This window comes from Xiphias gladius, unplaced genomic scaffold (assembly GCF_016859285.1).
Source record: "Xiphias gladius isolate SHS-SW01 ecotype Sanya breed wild unplaced genomic scaffold, ASM1685928v1 HiC_scaffold_1388, whole genome shotgun sequence".
NCBI lineage: Eukaryota > Metazoa > Chordata > Actinopteri > Istiophoriformes > Xiphiidae > Xiphias > Xiphias gladius.
In genome coordinates, this window is record NW_024401709.1 from 15,972 (window position 1) to 22,926 (window position 6,955).

General features: G+C 43.3%; 1 long non-coding RNA gene across 1 annotated transcript; it reads left to right on the forward strand.

Annotated features, from left to right (window-relative positions):
- Positions 1 to 3,116: 3,116 nt before the first annotated feature.
- LOC120787342 lies at positions 3,117 to 6,752 on the forward strand. The gene is made up of 3 exons (XR_005706899.1): positions 3,117 to 3,195; positions 4,493 to 4,494; positions 6,716 to 6,752. It is a non-coding gene; the product is annotated as an uncharacterized LOC120787342 (long non-coding RNA).
- Positions 6,753 to 6,955: the final 203 nt, after the last annotated feature.

Below are 6,955 nucleotides of genomic sequence, written 5' to 3' on the forward strand. Positions count from 1 at the left end.
AAATGCTGCTTTATTCACATACACTGTCTTCTTAAAAATCCATATTGTATGTAGCATTTTGTAACCTTGGGATTATTCAGGCCAAAAATGAAGTTATCCTGCCTCTTAGAATATATTCTCATCAGATTCTGGTAGAAATCATTGGCTACCAGGGTTGATTTATGTGATTTGTTAAAGCGGTGACCCCAAGTTTTTGAAAAAGGTGTTACAAGAGGAAATGTTTGAATACCACTGCCCAGATCAAATCAGTTGACTAATGTGTGACTCTCTCTCTTTTCAAGGGACAGGAATTATTACCGTGTGACGGAGGAAGATATCCAAGCAAGCCTTGGAAATTCTTTTCACCTTGGCTTTGGTAAAGCACTAAGAGTCAAACAGGAGACGTCCACCTCTCTGACAAACTGCTTGAGTTATTTGCAGCAGAGGTGAAGAAAGAAGGTGAACTGCTCGCTGCCTCTAATCAGAGGGCCAGACTCTTTCACACAACAAAAGGAGCCTGCGGCTGAGCCAGAAACATGTGAATCTCATTTTTGAGGAAATGGCTGACATTGTCACTCATATAATGTGGAGATGCACAACAGCCCGTATCAGTCACCTGACAGCCAAGGATGTCTGGACAGTGATTGCCAAGAAAGTTGGTGTTCAGATGAGGAGATGGAAGTCCAGGACTGTGAGGAGGCTGACATTGCTGAAATTGTGTGCGTTATATCAGCGAGTCAGAGTTCAGAAGCTCTGCCAGCTCTGTAGAGCAGTTGCCAAGCGAGAGGACCTTTCTCGCCGTGTTTCTCGGGAAGCTGGTGGAGCACATCGCCAGCATACAGGGACATCAATATGTGGCGTGGACTTTGGCGGAATGTTGACCGTCTTAAAGAGGATTGCGGGAGAATTAAGTTCCACTCTCCACAGACTGTTGGAAGGTCCACATCCCGTCTACAAGAAGCTTTGTCGGTTGTTTTGATCTCCAAAGCTGCTGCAGGCTGCCATAGTGTCCAGGGATGGGGCTTTTGAGGAAGCTGTTGCCAAGATTTTAAAAGCGCATCCGAAGAAGTCCACAGAAAAACCAGAAGCTTTGCAAAGAAAGTGAGGAAGTTTTTCATAAAAGGACCAACAAACTTTCTCCAGCATGTGAGGTACTTAGCGTATCAGTATCTCACCGTGAAATCACCGACAGGAAGAATCCAGTGATGCCCTACCCTTGAGGAAGCAGGCGCCCGCCATCATCAGGATGTTCTCTTCGTGGCCAGGACTCTGAAGCCTTTCACCTCCTGCACCAGCGGTGGATCACTGGATGACTAGAACACGCAAATATCTCGTTACCCCCAGTCTTGATTGTTTTGTATTAATCTTGAAAATGAAAAGCCAAATTAAAAATCATCGGATCATTTTCAAGATTAATACACACTCTTAGAAAGAATGTGTTTGATAAAGTACCAGAAAGATTAGTTTGACAAAGTAGAGCTTAAGCTTCCGCTCTACTTTGTCAAACAAATCTGATTGTGCTAAAAGAGCTTTTCTAACGGCAGATAGAAAGAACACATCTCTTTTAAGAGTGAGGGCAGCAGTGGCTCTTTTGTTGCCTCACAGGAAGGCGGCTGAGGTTTGGTTTACTCGGCCCTTTCTGTGAAGAGTTTGCATGTTCTCCCCGTGTTGGCGTGGGTTTACTCCGGGTGCTCGGTTTCCTCCCACATTCAAAAACATGCAGCTAAAACTCTAAATGTCACACATCTGCAACTGATTCTTCATGTGGACTGGAAATAAATTTAGCTAAAAATTAAAAAGGACACATGGTTGTGACATCTCTTTTGCCATCATTTACTGTCAGAATTAGAACAGTATTCAAAGTACAGATGGATGACGAATGAATGGAAAACCCAACATGAAGCGTCTTGGTTAGATGTAGTTCAACCTTGAGCCTCCAAAGCAGCTTCATTGCTTCATTGCTATGGAGGCATCTGCATTTGTTAGGATTTGCACTCATTTATTCAGGTTTTCCTTCAATTTCTCACCCATCTGTAGTTTCTCTAGAAGCTTTGCAAAGTTGAAGGTAAAGCAGTGGGTTGGTTGCAGTAAATCTCATCAACCATTAGATGGTGGCAAATAGCTCATCATTGTTTCTGCACACTGTTCACGTTGTGACATACACAATCTGAGCACAGAGCAGTTACGGTTTGGTGGCTGTGGATTAAGAACATTGACTGCTATAGGTGAAGTAGTTTTGGCTCAAATCTGCTGATGCAGCAGTTCAGTGTTTTAGTTTTGGCCTAAAAGATGACAAGGATCCAAAATAAAAACGTTCAATGAGGCAGTATATCATGTAAAACTGTGTCTCCAGTATTCAAGCTCAAAGCCCAGTCAAATCCAGTGTTTCTTGCTGCATCCAACAGTTAAATCAGTCAACCGAGGACCAACTCTTACCTAAACAGAGCTATCTTTTCTGCCCATCACAATGGTGTGAAAAGAGTTCTGATGGGTCAGATATTCTCTGCTGCGCTAATATCTGACAGATATTCTCTGCTGCGCTAATATCTGACAGTGAATTGTTCAAAAGCAACATTTGACATAAACACTTTCATTTGGACCATGAGCTTTTAAATGCATCTAGTCACAGATTTCTGTCTGGTCTGTCTGAGCGAAGGCGGGCTACAGAATGAAGGAAGAGATGGTTTGTGGTTTGCGCACAGCACCACGTACCATGAGTATTAATAAACTGCGTGGTCATGTAGATTTTTTACTGTCCCATCACAATGGTGTATGAAAGATGCCGGTTGCTAAAATCTGATTGTTCTTCTTTCTAGATTCCATCAGATGAACTGGGAGAATTGAGGTGCAGCGATTTAGGCGTTCCCCTGTTCACACCAGATGACTTGACCCAATTATCAATTTACATTTACTGGATATGACAGTTGAGTAAGTTAAAGTCAGCAGCCAGCAACAAGTAGCACAAATTACAACTATATATGTAGATGTATATATTGGTTTAAGGTTTGTTTTGGTCAACCATTCCTATTCTTTTCTTCCAGGCATTGGATGTTATTGGCAGCTGGACATGTAGGCGCTGCCTTGGCGATCTGCTATCTCAAATGTGTCATGAGATGGTAGATGCGGTCAGTCGTATTCCTGGAAGAAGTGAGACCCCAGGTTCTTAACTGGATTACCCTGAAAGGCCCCAGCAGCTCCGCCGACACTCATTTCACAGTAAGTGAAAAAGCCTCCAAGCGCTGCTTTATTCACATACACTGTCTTCTTAAAATCCATATTGTATGTAGCATTTTGTAACCTTGGGATTATTCAGGCCAAAAATGAAGTTATCCTGCCTCTTAGAATATATTCTCATCAGATTCTGGTAGAAATCATTGGCTACCAGGGTTGATTTATGTGATTTGTTAAAACGGTGACCCCAAGTTTTGAAAAAGGTGTTACAAGAGGAAATGTTTGAATACCACTGCCCAGATCAAATCAGTTGACTAATGTGTGACTCTCTCTCTCTTTTCAAGGGACAGGAATTATTACCGTGTGGCGGAGGAAGATATCCAAGCAAGCCTTGGAAATTCTTTTCACCTTGGCTTTGGTAAAGCACTAAGAGTCAAACAGGCGTCCACCTCTCTGACAAACTGCTTGAGTTATTTGCAGCAGAGGTGAAGAAAGAAGGTGAACTGCTCGCTGCCTCTAATCAGAGGGCCAGACTCTTTCACACAACAAAGAGCCTGCGGCTGAGCCGGAAACATGTGAATCTCATTTTGAGGAAATGGCTGACATTGTCACTCATATAATGTGGAGATGCACAACAGCCCCGTATCAGTCACCTGACAGCCAAGGATGTCTGGACAGTGATTGCCAAGAAAGTTGGTGTTCAGATGAGGAGATGGAAGTCCAGGACTGTGAGGAGGCTGACATTGCTGAAATTGTGCGTTATATCAGCGAGTCAGAGTTCAGGCGCTCTGCCAGCTCTGTAGAGCAGTTGCCAAAGCGAGGACCTTTCGCCGTGTTTCTCGGGAAGCTGGTGGAGCACATCGCCCAGCGCCACAGGGACATCAATATGTGGCGTGGACTTTGGCGGAATGTTGACACGTCTTAAAGAGAGGATTGCGGGAGAATTAAGTTCCACTCTCCCACAGACTGTTGGAAAGGTCCACATCCCCGTCTACAAGAAGCTTTGTCGGTTGTTTTGATCTCCAAAGCTGCTGCAGGCTGCCATGGTGTCCAGGGATGGGGCTTTTGAGGAAGCTGTTGCCAAGATTTTAAAAGCGCATCGAAGAAGTCCACAGAAAAAACCAGAAGCTTTGCAAAGAAAGTGAGGAAGTTTTTCCGCAAAAGGACCAGCAAACTTTCTCCAGCATGTGAGGTACTTAGCGTATCAGTATCTCACCGTGAAATCACCGACAGGAAGAATCCAGTGACGCCCTACCCTTGAGGAAGCAGAAGCGCCCGCCATCATCAGGATGTTCTCTTCCGTGGCCAGGACTCTGAGGAAGCCTTTCACCTCCTGCACCAGCGGTGGATCACTGGATGACTAGCACCCGCCCCCCTCCCCCCACCCCCCGTCTTGATTGTTTTGTATTAATCTTGAAAATGAAAAGCCAAATTAAAAATCATCGGATCATTTTTCAAGATTAATACACACTCTTTCAAAAGAATGTGTTTGATAAAAGTACCAGAAAGATTAGTTTGACAAAGTAGAGCTTAAGCTTCCGCTCTACTTTGTCAAACAAGTCTGATTGTGCTAAAAGAGCTTTTCTAACGACGAATGAAAAGAACACATCTCTTTTTAAGAGTGAGGGCAACAGGTGGCTCTTTTGTTGCCTCACAGGAAGGCGGCTGAGGTTTGGTTTACTCGGCCCTTTCTGTGAAGAGTTTGCATGTTCTCCCGTGTTGGCGTGGGTTTACTCCGGGTGCTCGGTTTCCTCCCACATTCCAAAAACATGCAGCTAAAACTCTAAATGTCACACATCTGCAACTGATTCTTCATGTGGACTGGAAATAAATTTAGCTAAAAATTAAAAAGGACACATGGTTGTGACATCTCTTTTGCCATCATTTACTGTCAGAATTAGAACAGTATTCAAAGTACAGATGGATGACGAATGAATGGAAAACCCAACATGAGCGTCTTGGTTAGATGTAGTTCAACCTTGAGCCTCCAAAGCAGCTTCATTGCTTCATTGCTATGGAGGCATCTGCATTTGTTAGGATTTGCACTCATTTATTCAGGTTTTCCTTCAATTTCTCACCCATCTGTAGTTTCTCTAGAAGCTTTGCAAAGTTGAAGGTAAAGCAGTGGGTTGGTTGCAGTAAATCTCATCAACCATTAGATGGTGGCAAATAGCTCATCATTGTTTCTGCACACTGTTCACGTTGTGACATACACAATCTGAGCACAGAGCAGTTACGGTTTGGTGGCTGTGGATTAAGAACATTGACTGCTATAGGTGAAGTAGTTTTGGCTCAAATCTGCTGATGCAGCAGTTCAGTGTTTTAGTTTTGGCCTAAAGATGACAAGGATCCAAAATAAAAACGTTCAATGAGGCAGTATATCATGTAAAACTGTGTCTCCAGTATTCAAGCTCAAAGCCCAGTCAAATCCAGTGTTTCTTGCTGCATCCAACAGTTAAATCAGTCAACCGAGGACCAACTCTTACCTAAACAGAGCTATCTTTTCTGCCCATCACAATGGTGTGAAAAGAGTTCTGATGGGTCAGATATTCTCTGCGCTAATATCTGACAGATATTCTCTGCGCTAATATCTGACAGTGAATTGTTCAAAGGCAACATTTGACATAAACACTTTCATTTGGACCATGAGCTTTTAAATGCATCTAGTCACAGATTTCTGTCTGGTCTGTCTGAGCGAAGGCGGGCTACAGAATGAAGGAAGAGATGGTTTGTGGTTTCTTGCACAGCACCACGTACCATGAGTATTAATAAACTGCGTGGTCATGTAGATTTTTTACTGTCCCATCACAATGGTGTATGAAAGATGCCGGTTGCTAAAATCTGATTGTTCTTCTTTCTAGATTCCATCAGATGAACTGGGAGAATTGAGGTGCAGCGATTTAGGCGTTCCCTGTTCACACCAGATGACTTGACCCAATTATCAATTTACATTTACTGGATATGACAGTTGAGTAAGTTAAAGTCAGCAGCCAGCAACAAGTAGCACAAATTACAACTATATATGTAGATGTATATATTGGTTTAAGGTTTGTTTTGGTCAACCATTCCTATTCTTTTCTTCCAGGCATTGGATGTTATTGGCAGCTGGACATGTAGAGGCGCTGCCTTGGCGATCTGCTATCTCAAATGTGTCATGAGATGGTAGATCACGGTCAGTGTCGTATTCCTGGAAGAAGTGAGACCCCAGGTTCTTAACTGGATTACCCTGAAAGGCCCCAGCAGCTCGCCGACACTCATTTCACACGGTAAGTGAAAAGCCTCCAAAAGCGCTGCTTTATTCACATACACTGTCTTCTTAAAATCCATATTGTATGTAGCATTTTGTAACCTTGGGATTATTCAGGCCAAAAATGAAGTTATCCTGCCTCTTAGAATATATTCTCATCAGATTCTGGTAGAAATCATTGGCTACCAGGGTTGATTAATGTGATTTGTTAAGCGGTGACCCCAAGTTTTGAAAAAGGTGTTACAAGAGGAAATGTTTGAATACCACTGCCCAGATCAAATCAGTTGACTAATGTGTGACTCTCTCTCTCTTTTCAAGGGACAGGAATTATTACCGTGTGACGGAGGAAGATATCAAGCAAGCCTTGGAAATTCTTTTCACCTTGGCTTTGGTAAAGCACTAAGAGTCAAACAGGAGACCCACCTCTCTGACAAACTGCTTGAGTTATTTGCAGCAGAGGTGAAGAAGAAAGGTGAACTGCTCGCTGCCTCTAATCAGAGGGCCAGACTCTTTCACACAACAAAAGGAGCCTCTTGGCTGAGCCAGAAACATGTGAAT